This window comes from Telopea speciosissima, chromosome 2 (genome assembly GCF_018873765.1).
Source record: "Telopea speciosissima isolate NSW1024214 ecotype Mountain lineage chromosome 2, Tspe_v1, whole genome shotgun sequence".
NCBI classification, from domain to species: Eukaryota; Viridiplantae; Streptophyta; class Magnoliopsida; order Proteales; family Proteaceae; genus Telopea; species Telopea speciosissima.
Genome location: NC_057917.1, coordinates 57,413,741 through 57,433,202, shown reverse-complemented (window position 1 = coordinate 57,433,202; position 19,462 = coordinate 57,413,741). Strand labels below are relative to the sequence as shown.

General features: G+C 42.0%; 1 pseudogene; it reads right to left on the bottom strand.

Annotated features, from left to right (window-relative positions):
* Positions 1-19,462, bottom strand: part of LOC122653164 — a 51,966-nt pseudogene that overhangs the window by 10,697 nt on the left and 21,807 nt on the right.

Here is a 19,462-nt window from a genome sequence, read left to right as displayed (position 1 = left end):
ACTCTACTAACATGGATGCAATGTGGTAGTGTGGCAACGAGATAATACTCACGTAGTGATTTCTTATGTATTATCCATTTATCAATCCAAAATTTCTCTTCTTTAAGTGGCACAGGCTCACTAGACAAATAAACTTTGTGATTCTAACGAATCTCTATGTCTCATCAGAAATAACTCGAGTTATACTTTATGTGTTACAAGACATACCTTTAGCCTAACAACTTAATGCCCCAACCTTGCTTAAGGTTAACACATTCCTTAAGACTTTAAAATAAGAAATATATACATCATGTCAATAAATAAAACACTCATGTGTTTAAAAGAAACTGCATGCAATGACACCTGATATATATATATATAAATCAAAGTTTACCATAAGGTAAAAATACAGATGAAAAGAAACTTTAAATTACAATGAAGCAAAAATAAAAACAAACTCTCATTAACTAACCACATCCCATTATGCAACTAAGCCCATGCTTATGACATGTCTCTCAAAAACACAAGCGTGAAGACCTTTGGTTAGGGGATCTGCAACCATATCATCTGTACTAATATGCTCCACTACAATGTCACCTTCCTTTACTCTCTCCTTTATGGTCAAATACTTGACCTCCATGTGTTTAGACCCTCTAAGTCCTTTATTGTTGTTTATAACCAACACAGCAGAGCTGTTATCACAATATATCTGGATGGGTCTATCCACAAAATCTACAATAGTCAACTCCTTTATAAGATTTCTGAGCCAAATAGCCTGAGTAGCAGCCCCATAGCATGCTACAAACTCTACCTGCATAGTCGAAGTGGTCACCAATGTCTGCTTTTTACTCTTCCATGATACTGCCCCTCCTGCCATCAAGAAAACATAACCTGATGTGGATTTCCTATCATCCTCACAGCCAGCAAAGTCAGAGTCTGTATACCCCACTAGCTTGAGTTCAGAAACGTGTCTGTAAGTCAGCATATAATCTCTTGTCCCCTTCAAGTACCTCAATACTTTCTTGGCAGCAACCCAGTGTCTAAGACCAGGACCTGACTGATACCTGCCAAGAAGTCCCATCACAAAAGCAATATCCAGTCTGGTACAGACCTGAGCATACATGATACTACCAAGTGCGCTAGCATAAGGCACCTTCTTCATTTCATCCCTCTCAGCTTCATTTTTTGGGCACTGTGTCAAACTCAGTTTGTTACCCTTGAGAATAGGAACATTCCCAGGTTTGCAATCCAGTATACTAAACCTCTCCAGAACACGATCAACATAAGCCCTCTGAGAAAGACTTAATAAACGGTGAGAACGATCCCTATGGATCTCAATCCCAAGAACAAAAAAGGCCTCACCAAGGTCCTTCATGTCAAATTCCCTATATAAAAGTTGCTTTGTATTATGCAACATCCCTAGGTCACTGCTTGCAAGCAGGATGTCATCCACATACAGAATGAGAAAACAAAATTTGCTCCCACAGACCTTGTGATATATACACTGATCCACTTTGTTTTTCATAAAATCAAACGAAGTCACAACACTGTCAAAGTTTAGATACCACTGCCTAGAAGCTTGTTTGAGACCGTAGATAGACTTCTTGAGTCTACACACAAGATTATCTGAATCATCTACTGCAAAACCCTCAGGCTGAACCATATATACTTCCTCATCAAGATTGCCATTGAGAAAGGCGATTTTAACATCCATCTGATGCAGCTCCATATCAAAATGAGCTACCAATGCCATGATCACCCTGAAAGAATCCTTCGAGGAGACTGGAGAAAAAGTTCCATTATAGTCTACTCCCTCTCTCTGAGTGAATCCCTTGGCTACCAGTCTGGCTTTAAACCTCTCAACTTTTCCTTTGGAATCTCTTTTGGTTTTATACACCCATTTGCAACCAATGGGCTTACAACCTTTAGGAAAATCAACAAGCTCCCAAACATCATTATGTTTCATCGATTGTATTTCATCTCTCATCGCATCTATCCACAAATCTGACTGAGAACTAGAAATAGCGCCTGAATAAGTAACTGGATCGACCACACAACCAATGTCATAGTCATGTTCTCCCAGATAGACCTCATAGATAGGTGATATAGCTGACCTTCTCTCCCTGGTGGATCTCCGTAATGGTGCCACTATTGCCTCAACCTGATTCTGAGGAATCTCAGTTGGAACTACATCAATGATAGGATCCTCAACCGCATCTTGAATAAGAGGAATCTCATCAGGCGCTACATGAATGTCGGGGACGGTATCAATATCAGGCTCCTGAACTCCAGTAGGTGTAACCAATGGCACAGTATGCCCCACATCCGTTTGAATAGGTACCGATGTACCAACCATGTGACTATCTTGAACAGTCTGAGAACAGTCATTCTTTTCGGCCACACCAAATTCCAGAAACTTCGCTGTCAGTGACTCCACAATCCTAGTGCCTCCGCAGGGATTATAAAATTTATATCCCTTCAAATGATCTGGGTAGCTGACAAAGTAGCAATGAGTAGTCTTGGGATCCAACTTGTTTAAAGTCGGATTATACAACTTCACTTCTGCAGGGCACCCCTAAACTCTAAGATGGTTTAAACTGGGTTTACGGTCGGTCCACAACTCAAAAGGTGTAACAGGAGCGACTTTAGTAGGTACACGGTTAAGGATATAAAGAGCAGTTTTCAAGGCTTCACCCCATAAGAACTTAGGTAAATTTGTCCTACTAACCATACTCCTCACCATGTCCATAAGGGTACGATTACGCCTTTCAGCAACCCCATTTTGTTCAGGACTTCCTGGTATAGTAAACTGACTAACTATTCCAGAGTCCTCAAGGTATTTGGCAAATGAGCCCTTAAGCTGTCTAGCATCGCCGTGTCTGCCATAATACTCACCCCCACGATCAGATCTAACAATTTTAATAACTTTCCCTAACTGTTTCTTAACTTCAGTCCTAAAAATCTTGAACTTGCCAAGAGATTCAGACTTTTCTTTAATTAACTACAGCTATCCATATCGGGAATAGTCGTCTGTAAAAGTGATGAAGTAAAAATTTTTACACAATGTGGCTGAATAGGGACCACTGATGTCAGTGTGAATGACCTCTAACAGTCGAACTTGGACTCATAGTTTTCTTCTTTATTTTGGTCATCTTTCCCTTACAACAGTCTACACAAGTTTCTAGATCACTTTCGAGAGTAGGCAAGATGTCAGACTTTATCAGCCTTTCCACTCTTGCCTTAGAAATATGACCTAACCTCTTAGGCCACAATGTGAAAGACGGTTCTTTAGGTAAGGGTCTTTTAGAAACAACGCTTTCAACATTACAAGAGACATAGATATCAGTGGGAGATAAACACAATCTGTACAATCCGTTGGACATAAAGTAGGAGCCAACTTTAGTTGAATTAAAAAATAAATTAACCATAGTATTCTTTATTTCAAAATAGAAACCACTAATGTCCAAAACTGAAACCGAAATTAAATTCCGCCTAAAGGACGGTACATAAAAGGTGTTCTTTAAAGTCAATTTAAAACCAGAATCTAATAATAAAATGACATCTCCCACGAACTCTATGCCAGAATGTCCATCATTTCCTACGACCAGCCTTGATTCATCCTTTTTTGGCCTCCTCCGGTTTATGAATCCCTGTATGATAAAAGCAACATGGTTAGTTGCACCGCTATCTAGCCACCAAGAACTGGATGGGGCTTCTGATAGATTGGATTCACAAACAAAAGCCAAAGAATCATTACCTGATGGCTGCTTGGGCTTGAGTAACCAAGCCTTGTATTTGTCGCAGTCCTTCTTCATGTGACCCTTCTTCTTACAAAAGAAGCAGCGATCACTCTTTTTCTTCAAAGAGTCTTTCTTGGGTCCCAAATTGTTAGTCTGATCGGACTGTTTATTGGTAGACTTATGAGTATGGTTTTTAGACTTTTTACTCTTATGGGCTTTGAAAGTAAACAGGGCAGTAGGCTTTTTCTCTTTCTTCAGTTTCTCTTCCTCAGACATAACCCTAGAAATTAGGTCATTAATGCTCCAGACTCCATCTTGGGAAATATAGTTGGTTTTTATGATGCCAAATTCAGAAGGTAGGGTATTTAAGGCTTGATGGACAATTAGGGCATCTGGAAGAGGACTGTCTAAGGCCTTGAGTTTAGTTTGGTAATCAACCATCCTAATAATGTAATCCTTAACACCCCCAGAACCATCATATTCCATATTAAATAACCCTTGCAGAAGTGTCCCAATCTCAGCATTCGATGAAACTTTGTATCTCTTGAAAATTGCATCTAGCAATTCCCTGGCAGTACATTTCTCAGGCAGACCACTTTTTAGGTGTTTCGGTATCGACCTCTTTATGGACAGTATATTGAGTCGATTACTCTTTTGCCATGCAGCATGCATAGACTTTTCATCCTCAGTACTATCAGCAGTTAGTTCCATTGGTGTATCCATAACAAGGGACGTGTGCACATCTGCCATTTTCATAGCAAACATAATGTCCTCTTTCCACTTCTTAAAGTTTGACCCAGTGAGGAGCTCAATAGTAACCATGTTATTATTGAAGAGAAAGGTGATTGAAAATTTAAACAATGAACAATATAATAATTAAAATGATGCAAGTACAGCTTGAAAACTTTATAAGCTAATGAGAATTTTACACACATCATTGTGAAAACACCTTTGGGCTGAATTCTCAATATGCAATTGTAAAAAATCCCTACGTACCAGTGGCCATGGGAATACAGCTCAACTTTTAAAATCCACCACCTTCGGGTGTGCAGAATTCTAGGGTCAACCTATTCACATGCATACTGTATATGTACCCCTTCAAGTACCAATACATGACCACCACCTTTGGGTGTATGGCCACACATCAGAGTTGAAGGACATCCCACAACTGTATAAGACCAGTGTTTCACAAATCCAACAAGGAAGGTCGCTTTGGCGGCTGCATCCTGTAAAAAACATGACACCCTCTTTCGGCATGTTCTAGAATTACTTACATCCTTAAACAATGTGTTATTTTATAATTTATGATAAGGGGCTTTAAATGTCTTAAAATTAACATAAAAATAATAATAATTTTGTTCATCAAGGTAGGTATTCCAGTAATTCAGAAATTGTTTCGGTTCCCAATAAAACAAACCGATAAATTATATAAAAGTGCATGCATCAAAAGAATACCAAAAATATTTAAAATATGCATATCTGATCAAAACAGAGGGCACCACTGTGTAGAGCACAAAAAAATAGAGCCAACGCAAAAAATGGGACCCCAAACGGAGTCTCGTAGCCCCCAGAAAGTCCGGTCAAAGTTTTCAGCCCAAAACGGTTGATTGTACTGGTTTGATCGGTCCGAAAGGTCAAACCGGTTCAGTCAAACCGAATCAGTCTGAATCAAACCCGGTTCAATCAGACCGATTCACTTATGGTCCAATCGGGCCCGGGTCACTTTTGACCGGGTCAGAATCCGGGTCAACGGGTCGGGTCTAGGGGTCAAAAATGGGTCGACCCGACCTGACGGTGCATGTTAGCATTACTATGAATCTGCCAGGGGTGCACGATAGCAAAACCCTAGAAATTCCCTCTTTTTTTTTTTTTTTTAAACTTCTGCCAGCGAGTGAGATCACCCGCGGCTACCGCCGGCGCGTGAGAGCGCGTCCGGCATCCACCGGCGGTGATCCACCCACCAAAATTTCTGATTTTTTGAGCTCTACGCCCCCATGTGATCAGATTCTATTTTTGCCGGCTAAAAAATTTGGCAGAATGCCAGTATCCATGCGGGTTTTTGGAAAACTGGAAAAAACCCTAAAAACCTTGATTTGAATCGAAAAATTTTCGATTCCCTTATTATGTTCTATTATTTTGAATCCATATAGGTTCAAGAACGGATCTATGGAGGCTTTGATACCACATGTTAGAATAAATCGATCCGAATAGGGACAAAATCCCAAAAACCAGGATCTCCATAGGGCGTTCAAGAACACAATCAAATAAATAATAGAAAATAGGGATAGAACCACCAACCTTGTTTCGCATCGATAGTGATGATGATTGCAGCGGAAACTAAAGAACAAAGATCTAGGTGCTTCCCCTCTATTCCCAAAGTAACTGGCCTAATGAGAATACCAAATGCGCAGGGACGACGAACACTGAATATCTCCCTCCATTTCAAGAATGCACTCCTCAATAGCAATTGAGAATAATAAGTTGTGATGGGTAGAGGGGGGACCTAGCTCTCCTTATATAGTAATCCCTATAGGGTCTGACTCATCACAGTCCCAATAAGAATCTATCTGGCCCACACTAAGCCAGTCCACATTAGACTTCTAATATAACTTAATGACCTCACTTTAATTAGACCAAAACCCTAATTAGCCTGGTTTAGGGATTTAATTATGTCCATATGGAATTTTATTAGAACTAAAATTCTAACATAGAAACCTTCTGATTCAAACAATCATATAACAAGAAATTCTAGAAAATGCATTGAATGAATCAAATTCACAATAAATTAACTATCACTGCAATCATGAATTTAGTTCGACGAAATCTTTGAACCAATTAAAGAATGGCCTGAAAGAAATTGATTAAAAAAGAAAGGAAAACAGAGAAGCTTTTTACCTTTGGACATGAAGAATTTTAATGAAAATAAAATCTGGATTTTCTTAGATCAAATTATAACCTCGACTCAACCACGATCAGATATAAGATTTGCAGAAGATGGTCGGGCTAGAGGGAACGAACCAGAAGAGAAAGAAAGGTAATAAAAAAAAAAGCCCACTTGAAAAACCTCCTGTCAGAACTGTTTCACAGAATTAAGATAACCTTTGGACCAGGAAATGAAAATCGTAGAGATAAGCTGATCGATTCCTCCAATCATCTCTGCAGTTCATCCAGGGATCTGAATATACTCTAACGTCTATTCATAGGGATGATCAGAAAAGAAGAAATCGATGCCCTTTCCCCTTTCTCTCTTTCTATTCTTTCTCTATCTGCCTCAAAAGACTCCCCACAAAACCTAGAAACCCTAGCCTACAAATCAAACCAGAAGAATTGGGGAAGAAAAGAAAGAAAATCAGAAATGATCGAGCCCCTCTTCCTCTTGGGACCTTCCTTATATAGGATGTTATCATGCGCCATTGTGCCTCCCAGCTCCTTAGAGGTGTGGTGCATCCCAACGTGCTTCTCGTAACCGCCTGGAGAACCTTTTGGAGGGATAGAGATGAAACTGCCATGGCCATGCTTGAACCGTTTAGGGTTTTCTTCTTTCTTTTGGATCAAAAGGCTCTCTTAATACTTGAGGCCCATTGGGCCAAAGCGGACAACATCATGCCAAGAGAAGGGATGGGTCGTTACAGTGGTATCAAAGCAAACTACCAACACCGGTTGTACCCATAAAGAGGGGAGAATGTAACACCCAAGAGATGGCATAGTATTGGCCCACCTAGGAGATCGTTGAGGGGTCCCCATCAAGAGATGGCTTAGTACCAAGGGGTTTGGGAGATCGATGAGGGAGTGCAAAACTTAGTCCTACATCGGCTTAGGAGGAAGATCCTAAGCTATTGATAAAGAGTAGCCTCCTCCACTTGGTATGCCGCGTTTAAAATCCGTAAGGTCCAAAGTGGACGATATCATACCAAGAGAGGGGTTGGGTCGTTACATTATGGATATTATTTCTTCTTATTTAATTTTGATTTTTTTTCTCTTTTATTAGAAAAATAAAAATAAAAAATCCTTAAGTCGGCCCTCAATGTATCGATCATATTCGTATTATATCATTTGTGCCTGATACCAATTGTTCAATATTGTATCAGTGATACAATTCTAACTAGAGGGGAAAAAAAATTTTGGTAAATTTCTAGAGGTAAATCTATAAAAAAAAAGCCCAGCCTTAACTCTATCGGGCTTAAGACAGGTTTGCGTGGGCTCTGGCTCAACGGGCCAAAAGTTGCATCCCTAGTTAGTAGGTAGTGCACAATGGTTTGCAACTGGTAGCAAGAAAATCCACAAGTCGGTTATTGCATTACATTCTGGCTTCATGTCTATTATTAGTTGAAAAGTAAAGACACCATTTGGTAAAAGATTACTTAATTCAAACATTTTTTATGCTACATTTTCCTTGTCTTATGATTCAAGTCGTATACTTATAATTTTATTTGTGCACAGTTTCACACTAATTAAGGTTGTTAATTTCAAACAGAAAAAAAAATGGTTCTGTTTAGACCAAAATAGGTTATTGATTATTATTTTGTTCAATTTTAATTTCACCTATTGTAAAAAATAAGTGATTCGGTTTTGGTTTTGAACTGAAAAACCAAAATCTATAACCGTTTTAAATAAACAAACCATTAAACCGAGAAAAATGATTAACTAAACCTTTAAATTAAATACAAATAGATTCAATTACAATACAATTAAATGAAAATGATTAATACTCGGTTTCAATTTTAGAACCTGAAACTAATAACTAATCGGTTCAATTTTTGTCAGTTACAATATGCATCAAATTGAATTAAACCTTGTAACACTCTTAGCTCATTTTCTATTATTTATTTATTATTATTATCATTATTATTATTATTATTATTTATGGTGATGAAAAATTAGCTCAGATTGCACTAGACCAGATTTTGGGATTTACACAAACCCAATAAACATTGCCAAAGAGGAAAGAATTCAATCAACATGTGCAAACTTCTTTCGATAAAAAATTGGTAAAAAGGAGCCTGTTCTGGAGCGTGGCTCCTGTGCCCAGACATAAGACCCTTGTAAAATATCTGCCCCCTCCCTCATAAAAGGCGAAAATCCTGCCCTTGTTGATGCTTCCATGCACATTCCCATTGGCCCCTATGTGGCACAAGGGCCATGCTCCCAAATAAAAAACTCTCCCCCTAAAATATTTATTGGAGAAAGATGCGCACCAGCCGAGCCCTAGCATATAAGATACTTTGACAAAGGTTCTATTGGTCGAGAATGCAAGAAGAGGCCATGAAGTATGTGAAGACGTGCGAGAAGTGTCAGCTCTTCACACCAGTGCCGAGCCGACCTACAACAAAGCTGACCTCTATGCTGAGCCCGATCCCTTTTGCTATGTGGGGGATGGACATTCTCGAAGATTTCACCCCGACGTCGGGGAACCGAAAGTATGTAGTCGTGGCGATCGACTACTTCACCAAGTGGGTCGAGGCTGAGCCCCTGGCTACCATCATCGAGAAGAGCATGGAGAAGTCCTTCCAGGATAAGGTCATCTACCGATTTGGACTACCGAAAGTGCTCATCACGGATAATGGCGTGCAATTCAATAACCCGACCTTCCGAGAGTTCTGCAAGCCCTTCTATATTGACTTTCGACCGGTCTCAGTAGCTCATCCACAAGCCAATGGACAAGTAGAGGTGTCGAACCGAACACTACTTGCGGGGATCAAAAGAAGATTGGATGAAGCCAAAGGTAGATGGGTGGAAGAGCTGCCGAACGTCCTATGAGCATATCGGACAACCATGAGAACACCGACCGGGGAGAGTCCTTTTTGGCTAGCATATGGAACCGAAGCCCTCACTCCCATCGAGGTCAAAGAGTTGTCATACTGAGTGCTCAACTTCGATGAGAAGACCTACGAGGATGGGCTTAGAGCCAACCTCGACTTTCTCGACGAAGTCCGAGAGAACGCCTTGCTTCGGAACACAACTTACAAATAGAAGACTGCAACGTACCACGACTCGAGGGTGAAGAAGCGACATTTTAGCCAAAGAGACCTCATCCTCAGAAAGCTCAGCGCGTCCTAGCCAAGGCAGCAAGGAAAGTTGGCACCAAATTGGGAAGGCCCGTACATAGTCTCCAAGAAAATTTGCCCTGGAACGTATCACTTGTAGACTCCGGGAGGCAAGAAGGTACGGAGGCCGTGGAACTCAAAAAATTTGAAGAAATTTTTTCAGTAGTCTTCTTAGATATCCTGCTCGGCACGGTCTATGACGAGCATATTTTGTACTCGGCTTTGGCCTCGACCTTGACGATTCAATAAAATAAAGTCTTTCTCTACTACTTAGCGTACTTTCAAACTCCAAGCATGCCGAGTCATAAGACCAGTCCTCATCGACCTGGCCGACGTCAAAGACCGACCCTCATAGGTCGGCAACCAAGTCATAAGACCGATCTTCATAGACCTGGCCAACCTAAAAAAGAATGACCCTCATAGGTCGGCAACCAAGTAGTAAGATCGATCCTCATAGACCTGGCCGACATCAAGGATCGACCCTCATAGGTCAACAACCAAGTCGTAAGACTGGTCCTCATAGACCTGGCTAACCTCAAAGATTGACCCTCATAGGTCGTCAACCAAGTCATGAGGCCGGTCCTCATAGACCTGGTCGACGTCAAGGACCGCCCTCATAGGTCGGCGACCAAGTCGTAAGACTGGTCCTCATAGACCTGGCCGACTTCAAAGTCGGACCCTCATAGGTCGGCTAAGTCAGAAGACCGACCCTCATAGTTCGGCGACTAGACCAACAAGCACAAATTCTTGCCACAGCCGAGCCGAACGAAAGCCAAAAAGCAAGCAAAAATATCCAAGGCATTGTGCTCGGCTATAGAGTCAGCTCGACCTCACAACCAATCAAGTGGTAGCTGGACCGAGCTGATCGGTGAAAATGATAAGTTAATAAAGATGGACAACAACATGACCTCGGCCCATCGCAGATGTTTCATGACCAAGCGGTCAGGCTGACCTGACCGACCCAGCACAGCGTAGCTAAAAGATAACCAAGTCCTGAAACTCGGCTAAGAGGTCGGGTCGACAGATCGGCCACGACACAGACAATCAAGAACAACACATGTAAGGAAAGAAAGGCAAATGAGTGCCGAGCTCAAACACTTAGACAATTTGTAAAAAGAAAGTTTTCTATTCATTAAAGGTCGATAGCTCGGCATGGTTACAAAAAGTGGGCAGCTCAGCCCAGTACATACAAAAAAAAAAAAAAAAAAAGTTATCCAAAACCCCGCGCAAGGGGATGTGTACATCAAAAGAAGAAAAGGGAGCCTAGAGCTCAACGGTGTGGAGGGGGTCCTCGGCAGTAGGGTCCTCGACAGTGACCTCCTTGACGGTGGCATCCTCGATGACCTTGTCCTGGGGAACGGTCACAGTCAGGCCGACCTGGTCGACCTCTACCCTAGCATCGTCTCCCAACTCCTCTACCACGGTGGTCGCATCATCGTCAAATTGGGAAAGTTTGAGGGTGGGGTAGGCGACCTTTATCTCCTTCATGAGGTCGGCCCGATCAGCCTCATAACCCTCGCCGTACGGCGACTTCCTTATTTCATGGCACACCTCGGCGTATTCCTCCGACATGAGGTATTCGGTAACAGCCTCGGCTCGAGCCTATGCCAGGTCATCCTTGGCATTTTTCTTGGCTTGGTCGAGCTGAGCCTTCAAGGCCTCAACCTCTTCCTTCTACTTCACCACCACCTCCTCCAGGCTCTTGATCTTGTCCTTGGCCTTGGCCAGCTTTGTTACGATCTCCCCACGCCTCAGGACAGCCTCACGAACGTCCTTGTTGGCCAACTCGACTTGAGGCTCAAGAGAGGAGTTCACAGACAGAAGCCGTTCAAATCAGAGGAGGGTCTCCACGGCCTTAGAAAACCCCTAAAAAAGACAATCGAACATTAGCAAGGCCGAGCACAATAGATCGGATCACTCAATAAAAGCCGAACAGAAAGCTTACCATATTAAAGTCTTGGAATAGGGAGGAGAGGAGCTCTCAAGCATTTCCCTATCCCGAGGAAGCCAACTTGCATCGAGCCATTCCTTTACATGGGCGGCCGACGTCAGGGCCGAGTTCCCTGGGAAGAAGCGCCAGTTTGGCCTCAATGGGATAGTATTGGCTGAGGCCCTCCCCAGGATGTACCGGGAGATGTTGGTTGGTGAGGCCATGGGCGGAGGACCACCACCCGTCAGATTGACTGAGACCTTCTAGCGTTTGATGTCCCTCGGCGGGATCAGCTCGTCCTTTCGACCCTTCCCTCTTCGGGAGGGGCTCAGCGGGGCTTTGCTCTTCTCGGCCTATAGGTCGACCATCGTGTCAATTGGGCTCGGCAGCACAGCCTTGCCCTTTAACGTCTTGGAAGACTCACCTCGAGACTTCTTCTCGACGTTTTTTCTCCTCCTCTTCGCAATGGTCTCAGCCCTAAGCCGAATCGTGTCCATTGGGGGAATGTGACCGACCACTGCAAGAGAAACAGCATGTTAGAAATATGCCAAAAGAAAGAAAAGACCAAGTAAATAGGTCGACTCGGATGCCCCAGCCGACCACAGCAAATTGAAGACAGCAGACTCCTACCAGGGGTCATATGCCACCTTTGAAGGAACCCCTCATCCAGGAGCTGGAGGACATCAAAAGGCTGATGTTGGCGGATCAGGTCGAGCGAGGTCAGCTCGTTCTCAGTCAGGGGCAAGGTCCTGTTGACGTAACCCAAGTGGATCACCTTCCACTCGGCCCAGAAGGGGCAGTTCGGGATGGAAGCAAAGAAGAATCGAGGCTTTCAGTGTTTATTTGAGGATGACGTTTCGACCAGAAACTTGAGGTGGCTCAGGGCCGCGTTCTTCCCAGTACGACGGGTGAAGTAATACCACCCCTTCTTCGATGACTTCTTCAGGAAAAAGAGCTGAGAAAAAAGAGCCACGCTCGCAGCTTGGCCCATCTCACCGAAAAGGACGTGGAAGCCATACACGGACAGCCATGAGTTCGGTACCAACTGACCTGGAGACAGGTGGAAATGGTCCAAGATCTGATCCACCAGGTCAAGCATGGGAAGCTTAAAGGCATACCTGAAGGGCATCTCGTACAAGGTCACCTCGCCAGGCCGAATGAAGCAGGCCATCTCCCCAGGGTTAGGAGCTCGGAGCTCGACGTCCTTGGGGATGGCATAAGTTGCCCTAAGGAGTTGGAGGTCAGCATCAGTAACTGTGCTCTGGACAGTGCCGACACTTCCTTCTTCGAGATCTGGAACGCCAGCAGACGAGCTGACCGAGCCGATCCCATCTCGGGAAGAACCTTCCTCACCCGACTCCTCGTCATCTATCGAAGATGATCCCGAGCCCTCGGCTCAGTCTTCAGGAATTGGCTGGGCCTCAAGGCCGAACTCCATGGGCAGGGGAAGCTAGGCGACGTCGGCCTGAAGAGGCTCTGCTACGGCAGGCTCATCCGAGGTCGAGCCCAACAGGTCTATTGTGGGGGAGCGAGCAGGGAGCTCTCGGCTCAGACTCGTACCCTCAGTCGCCCCAGCGAACACCTCGCCCGCCTGACTGCTACCAACTGACATAATGGGCAGAGGGGACTTACTGGTTGAAGAAGCTTCAGAGACGAGCTGAGCACGAACTAGAAATTTGAGAACGCCGAGCACTAAATGAGCTAAAGAATCCAAGCTAGCCGAGCAGTCAAAAACTTAAAACAGTGAAGAATGAATGCAGAAGGGTCGCCTACTTATAGCCATTGAGCAGAGAAGATCCAACGGCCTAGAAGAACTCAACAAGATCTAACGGCCCAGATCAAAAGACGATTCAGGTTCCCAAGCCTGCCATAATGACTCCAGCTGATGTGGCACTGACACCCTAACTGTCAGACCGTACAACATCAAATCGTCGACAAAACGAGCTCGGCTCAGTCAACATGGGGGACAGCCGAGCGAAAAAAGTTCTTACTCATCAGGGCCGAGCTGACCCCTAATGAGTGGGGGGCCTGTGATAAGGCATAGAATCACCCCACCAATCAGATGCTGCCATCTGGAAGAGCCGAGGTCAATCCAAGGACCGACCTGAATCGAGGGAAGTCGGGCCGACCTGGTCCCCGAGAGATCACATAGCTGAGCTGAGCACCACGGCTCAGCCCACAAAGCACCCCCAAATCAGCCATCGACCCCGAGCCGACCTCACGCCAGTCATCCAAGACCGAGACCGAACTCTGAGGCCGAGCCCTCCACAAAAGCCTTTGTAACGGCTCGCTGGGAATCGCGGAGCCACGTCAACACAATCCGAGAATCGCGGGTTAAGGATCGAGCCACAATCCTATCACGATATCGAATCACACTCCCATTAGGACTCTTACCTTAATAAGAGTCCGACCCCAAAAATAACTCTCCACTTCGCTCTACGCGAGAGAGCCTTCCAAGAGAAGAACTCCTACCATACCAGGACTCTCCCAACTGCCTCACCTCACTCTATAAATACTCAGGTATGGAGCTCAAACACTCATCTCACTTTTACTAAGCTGTTACGCTGTTGTACTGGAGACCTGACTTGAGCGTCGGAGATTCCTAGGTGGAGCCACACCGGCTCTCTTGCGCTCACTCGGTTTTTTGCAGGCTCATCCGTGGGCGAACCGGGCGACGAAGGTTTTCACACACAACAAGTTCAAACATCTTTGATGGTACATTTTCCTTGTCTTATGATTCAAGTCGTATACTTATAATTATATTTGTTCACAGTTTCACACTAATTAAGGTTGTTAATTTCAACAAAAAAAAAAAAATGGTTCTGTTTAGACCAAAATAGGTTATTCATTATTATTTAGTTCAATTTTAATTTCACCTATTGTAAAAAATAAGTGATTCGATTTTGGTTTTTAACTGAAAAACCAAAATCTAGAACCGTTTTAAATAAACAAACCATTAAACCGAATATAAATCAAAGAAAAATGATTAACTAAACCTTTAAATTGAATACAAATAGATTCAATTACAATCCAGTTAAATGAAAACGATTAATACACAGTTTCAGTTTTAGAACCTGAAACTAATAACTAATCGGTTCAATTTTTGTGGGGTTACAATATGAATCAAATTGAATTAAACCTTGCAACACTCTTAGCTCATTTTCTATTATTTATTTATTATTATTATTATTATTTTGGTGAAGAAAAATCAGCTCAGATTGCACTAGACCAAATTTTGGGATTTACACAAACCCAATGAACATTGCCAAAGAGGAAAGAATTCAATCAACATGTGCAAACTTCTTTCGACAAAAAATAAAAGTTTAGATAAAAAATTGGTAAAAAAGAGCCTGTTCTGGAGCGTGGCTCCTGTGCCCAGACATAAGACCCTTGTAAAATATCTGCCCCATCCCTCATAAAAGGCGAAAATCCTACCCTTGTTGATGCTTCCATGCACACTCCTATTGGCCCCTATGTGGCACAAGGGCCATGCTCCCAAACAAAAAACTCTCCCCCTAAAAAATTTATTGGAGAAAGATGTTGCTAGGCTGTGTACACTGCATCAGCGCCTCCCTATGTGTATCTCTCTTCTCCCTTCTATGAAATGACATATCTATCATTATTGTGGGAGAAGAGAGATAGATACAAGGTGCATGTATGTTATTTCATTGAAGGGAGGAGAGAGATATACATAGGGAGGCACTAGCGTAGCATGCACAGATTGGCAACATTCTTTCTCCCTAGATTTATATTGATAGGGGCATATAGTGATCGAAGATTAAAGAGGAAGAGTTTTCTTTGGGCGCATGGCCCTGCACCACCAGGGCAATGGGAGCACATAAGAAAACATCAACATGGGTGAGATTTTGCCTTTCATGGGGGTGGGGTAGTTATTTCATGCCATGATGTATCTGGGCACAAGAGCTGCACTCCTAGACATGGTCTTTTTTTTCCAAGATTAAAATATTTTACCATAGGACTAAGTTTCCCACTATCCAAAGAGGATGATGGTTCACCCACCATCCTAGGGTTTTAGTATGTTCCCAAAATGCCCTATCGATACCCTTTCTTACCCTTTTCCACCTAGTAGTGAACGGGATCCCATTCATTGTCAATGTAGGAAAACTCAATCTTTTACCATGAGTTTTCAACCATACAAAAATATTTACAACCACAAAAAAAGAATCTATATATGTAAGATAATAATAAAAGGAAAACATTCATCTAAAAATGAGTTTTAAATGTGTATAGCAAAGTAGCAAAATATACTTTTCACATGTCAAATTTTAGTCAATTTAAAGTACCAAAGTGTAATATTTATATGTAACTTTCACATAAAACACACATTTGTAGCACAAAATACTAGTTAATTTTGCAAAGCAGACAAATTTACCTTTTATGTGTAATTTTATTGAAAATTGATCTTTTATAGTCTAAAAATGCTAATTAATTTTGTGTATGAAGGGATTTTCTTATTTACACCCCTCAAGGTGGCCATTATAAATTTAGGACTACAAAGAGTTTGCAGGGACTATAAGGAGGAGCATGAACATAAATGGAAAAAGCATTTCATTATATATGGATGGAAAAAACGATTAGATTTAAGGATGAAGGGGAGATGCAGCCAATCTCGAGAATTTCCTTGATATCCGTCAGATTTGCCATATTTATAATTCTTTAATGTGGTACACATTATCAAAACCCCACCCATTAAAAAAAAAAAAACTTTTTTTAACAACAAACAAATGATGATCAAAATTACACTTTGTCGTAAATTAAAAAAAGGTTCATTTTTTTTTCATTACTTCCAATACATTCAATCTGTATTGGTATTGTATATATCAGTATCAAGTAATAGTGATACTGATACATCTCGGCCGAATACCAATACCTTGATACATGATCAAAGCTAAAGATACACTTGATAGGATGATGATACACAAACACAGGACAGATCAGTAAAATGACAAAAAAAAATGGTATAGAACAATTCTTTTCTTTTTCTTTCCTGAATACTCTAATCCCTTGCAATTACACAACTAACTTGAGTAGAATAGATTATGGGTCTGACTGTCACGACAAGTATCTTCCTGAATTAGCTCAGTAAAAGGGTATTTTGCATCAGTTCATATCTACTCTACATTGTTTACATGACAGGGAGTTAGCTAGCAAACTAGAGTAAAGAGGTCGTCATGGTGGTCAGATATAACCATATTGCGAGGATTCATGGCCATGGAAGGCTTTATATCACAGCCGTTAGTGACATCCTTGCTGCCATATTTCACTGACTTGCTCACAAAACGAATAAACATGTCGATAACATGTCGATCCATCGTCGTGTATCGGAAGTTCAGTCTTCCAAGAAGCGAGTATTGTAGCTTGTCTAACTGAGCAGTATAGGCCGCTTGTGGGATCTTTATCCATGTAAGATTACCATCCTTAACCGGTGATGGCAAGCCTTCGATTGCAGGTAAACTCGGCTTAACCACCGCAGCATAGGTTTTGGGAAGAGCTATCTCCTCTTGAGAAACCTGATGTAACGCCGGGAACCCCAGAAAACCTCCAAGATCGACAACATTCACCATCCTTGCTTCTCAAAACGATCAAAATTCTGTGAATTTCTCCTGGTGTTCCAGGAGTCTCATTCATAAGATACCATACGAATTATCTTTTCCATTATTTCAAGAGTTTCATCCAACCAACAAAACACACGAGTGAAGAGGTTCTCTTTTCGTTGTGGATAACAGAAAACTTAATCTTATGGAAAAGAAAGAAAAAGAACCTAACGATGCCAAAATACTCCCTCTATATGCATTTTTCACTATCTCCTTCCCTGCATTTCAATGAACAATGAAATGGACCACCATGCTTGTTAGTCACATTTACAGTATCTTTTTCTGTCTTAAGATGTTAGGAGTTATAGAATTACAGTCTCAGATCAGTTTATTTATTTGTGTCCTTAATGCCTTCATAAACACAAAAAACTCTCTCTACCTAATTCTTTAAGGTTTTAAGTTGGATCATTTAACCCTTCAACTAAGGGTATTAAAAACAAAACCAAATTGATATAAATTCCCTACACGGGCCAACTCCAGTTTGAATATTATAAAACCGATTGAAAACAGACCACATTGGACACTAAAATCTGAACCAAAACCGATAAAAACCAAAATCGATTGAAAACAGATCATATTGGGCTGGCTTTGATTTGACCCAATCCAATCCAAAGATCGATTCAATCCAATTGCAACTGGACCAAACTGACCATTTGACACTCCTACCTCCAATACGATATAAGAGTTCAAATCCCTTTATATATTTTAAAAACTTTTAAAGAAATTAAATGATCGATCAAAGAGGTTGGTGACACTATCACGACGAGTGTCTTCCAATGCAGTTGAGTATTTATCTTGGACCGGTTTTGGTTCATGCTCAGTTCCCACCAGGTTCAATCCTGGTTGGGTTTGTATAAGGAATATAACCTAACACCCCCAACACCTTAGCGAGAGAGAGAGAGAGAGATACCACGAGTAGGGTTTGTGCCACCAGGAATATTCACCACAATCCTGAAACCACAAATCGAGAAATTACTAAAAAGAGAAAAAACTAGAGAGAGAAAGAGAGGGTCCATGAAATAGTGAAGTAGTGAGTACCAATGGACCAGTTCACGCATGGAGGGTTCGCTGGGGCTTGGTGCATCTGGGTCAGTCATCACCTGCACCAATTCACCTTTTGCATTAACATCAACAAGTAAAGGTTGAAACAATAAGTCTATAAATAATCCAACACAGAGAGAGACACAGGGAGCTAGCTAGCAACCATTGGATCAGCATACCAAACTAGTCATCACCTGCACCAATTCAAAATTCAAAATTATCGCTCAAAATAAACAAAATGTCAGACCACCATCTATCAACCATTGGATCGGCATTAATTCTAAATGAACGGCCTGTGAGTTGAGAGCAACATGATGGCAAGCTGTTCAACTCCAAACCGCAGAGGATCCAAATCCAAGAAAAATTGAAGGGCGCATGCTCCATGCATGTGTATAACCTTGCAACAGAAAAGTTCACCTCTGTGCTATCCTTGTGCCACGTGTAAGGTCCAACACCATTGATTAAAGCATTTCTCAATGATTAAACATGAAGGGTGGGTCCGGTGGGAGGTGTGACAAAATTTGGCTGCTGCCCGGGTTGCACCCATGTTCCTACTGCTCCAATCATATGTGCTAACTTGGAATCCTTTATTTTGTCTTAATGTTTAATATAGTTCTTTTGGGGAAGGTATTGGTACACGGTAGATTCCATGCATCAATGCAATCAATAGGGGGTGGGGGGGCTTTATGGTCATTTTGGATAGGCATTATGCCCATTTGACAATACTTCATAGAGGCCGTGTACATGCATGACCGTGTATCAAAACTTCTACCATTTCTTTTTCCATGAAAAAACAAAAACAAAACTTGGAATCCTTTAGGGTATTTTGGAAAATACAATAACTTAAGGGGGTATGTTGGAAAATACAAAAACCTAAGGGGGTATTGTGGCCTACACCAGCACTCCTATGAGTCTATCTCTCTCCTCCCCATACGAAAAGACATCTCTACCCCCTTGTTTTGTGGAGGAGAGAGATATACATAGGAGTGCTGGCGTAGGCCACACTCTTGGATAAAAAACTACTTCCCTCAAACTAAATAGCCATACACGTGAATGAAAAATTGAGTTTCCATACTTATTTTAATCTTATTCATTTCGAAAAATGATAAGAAA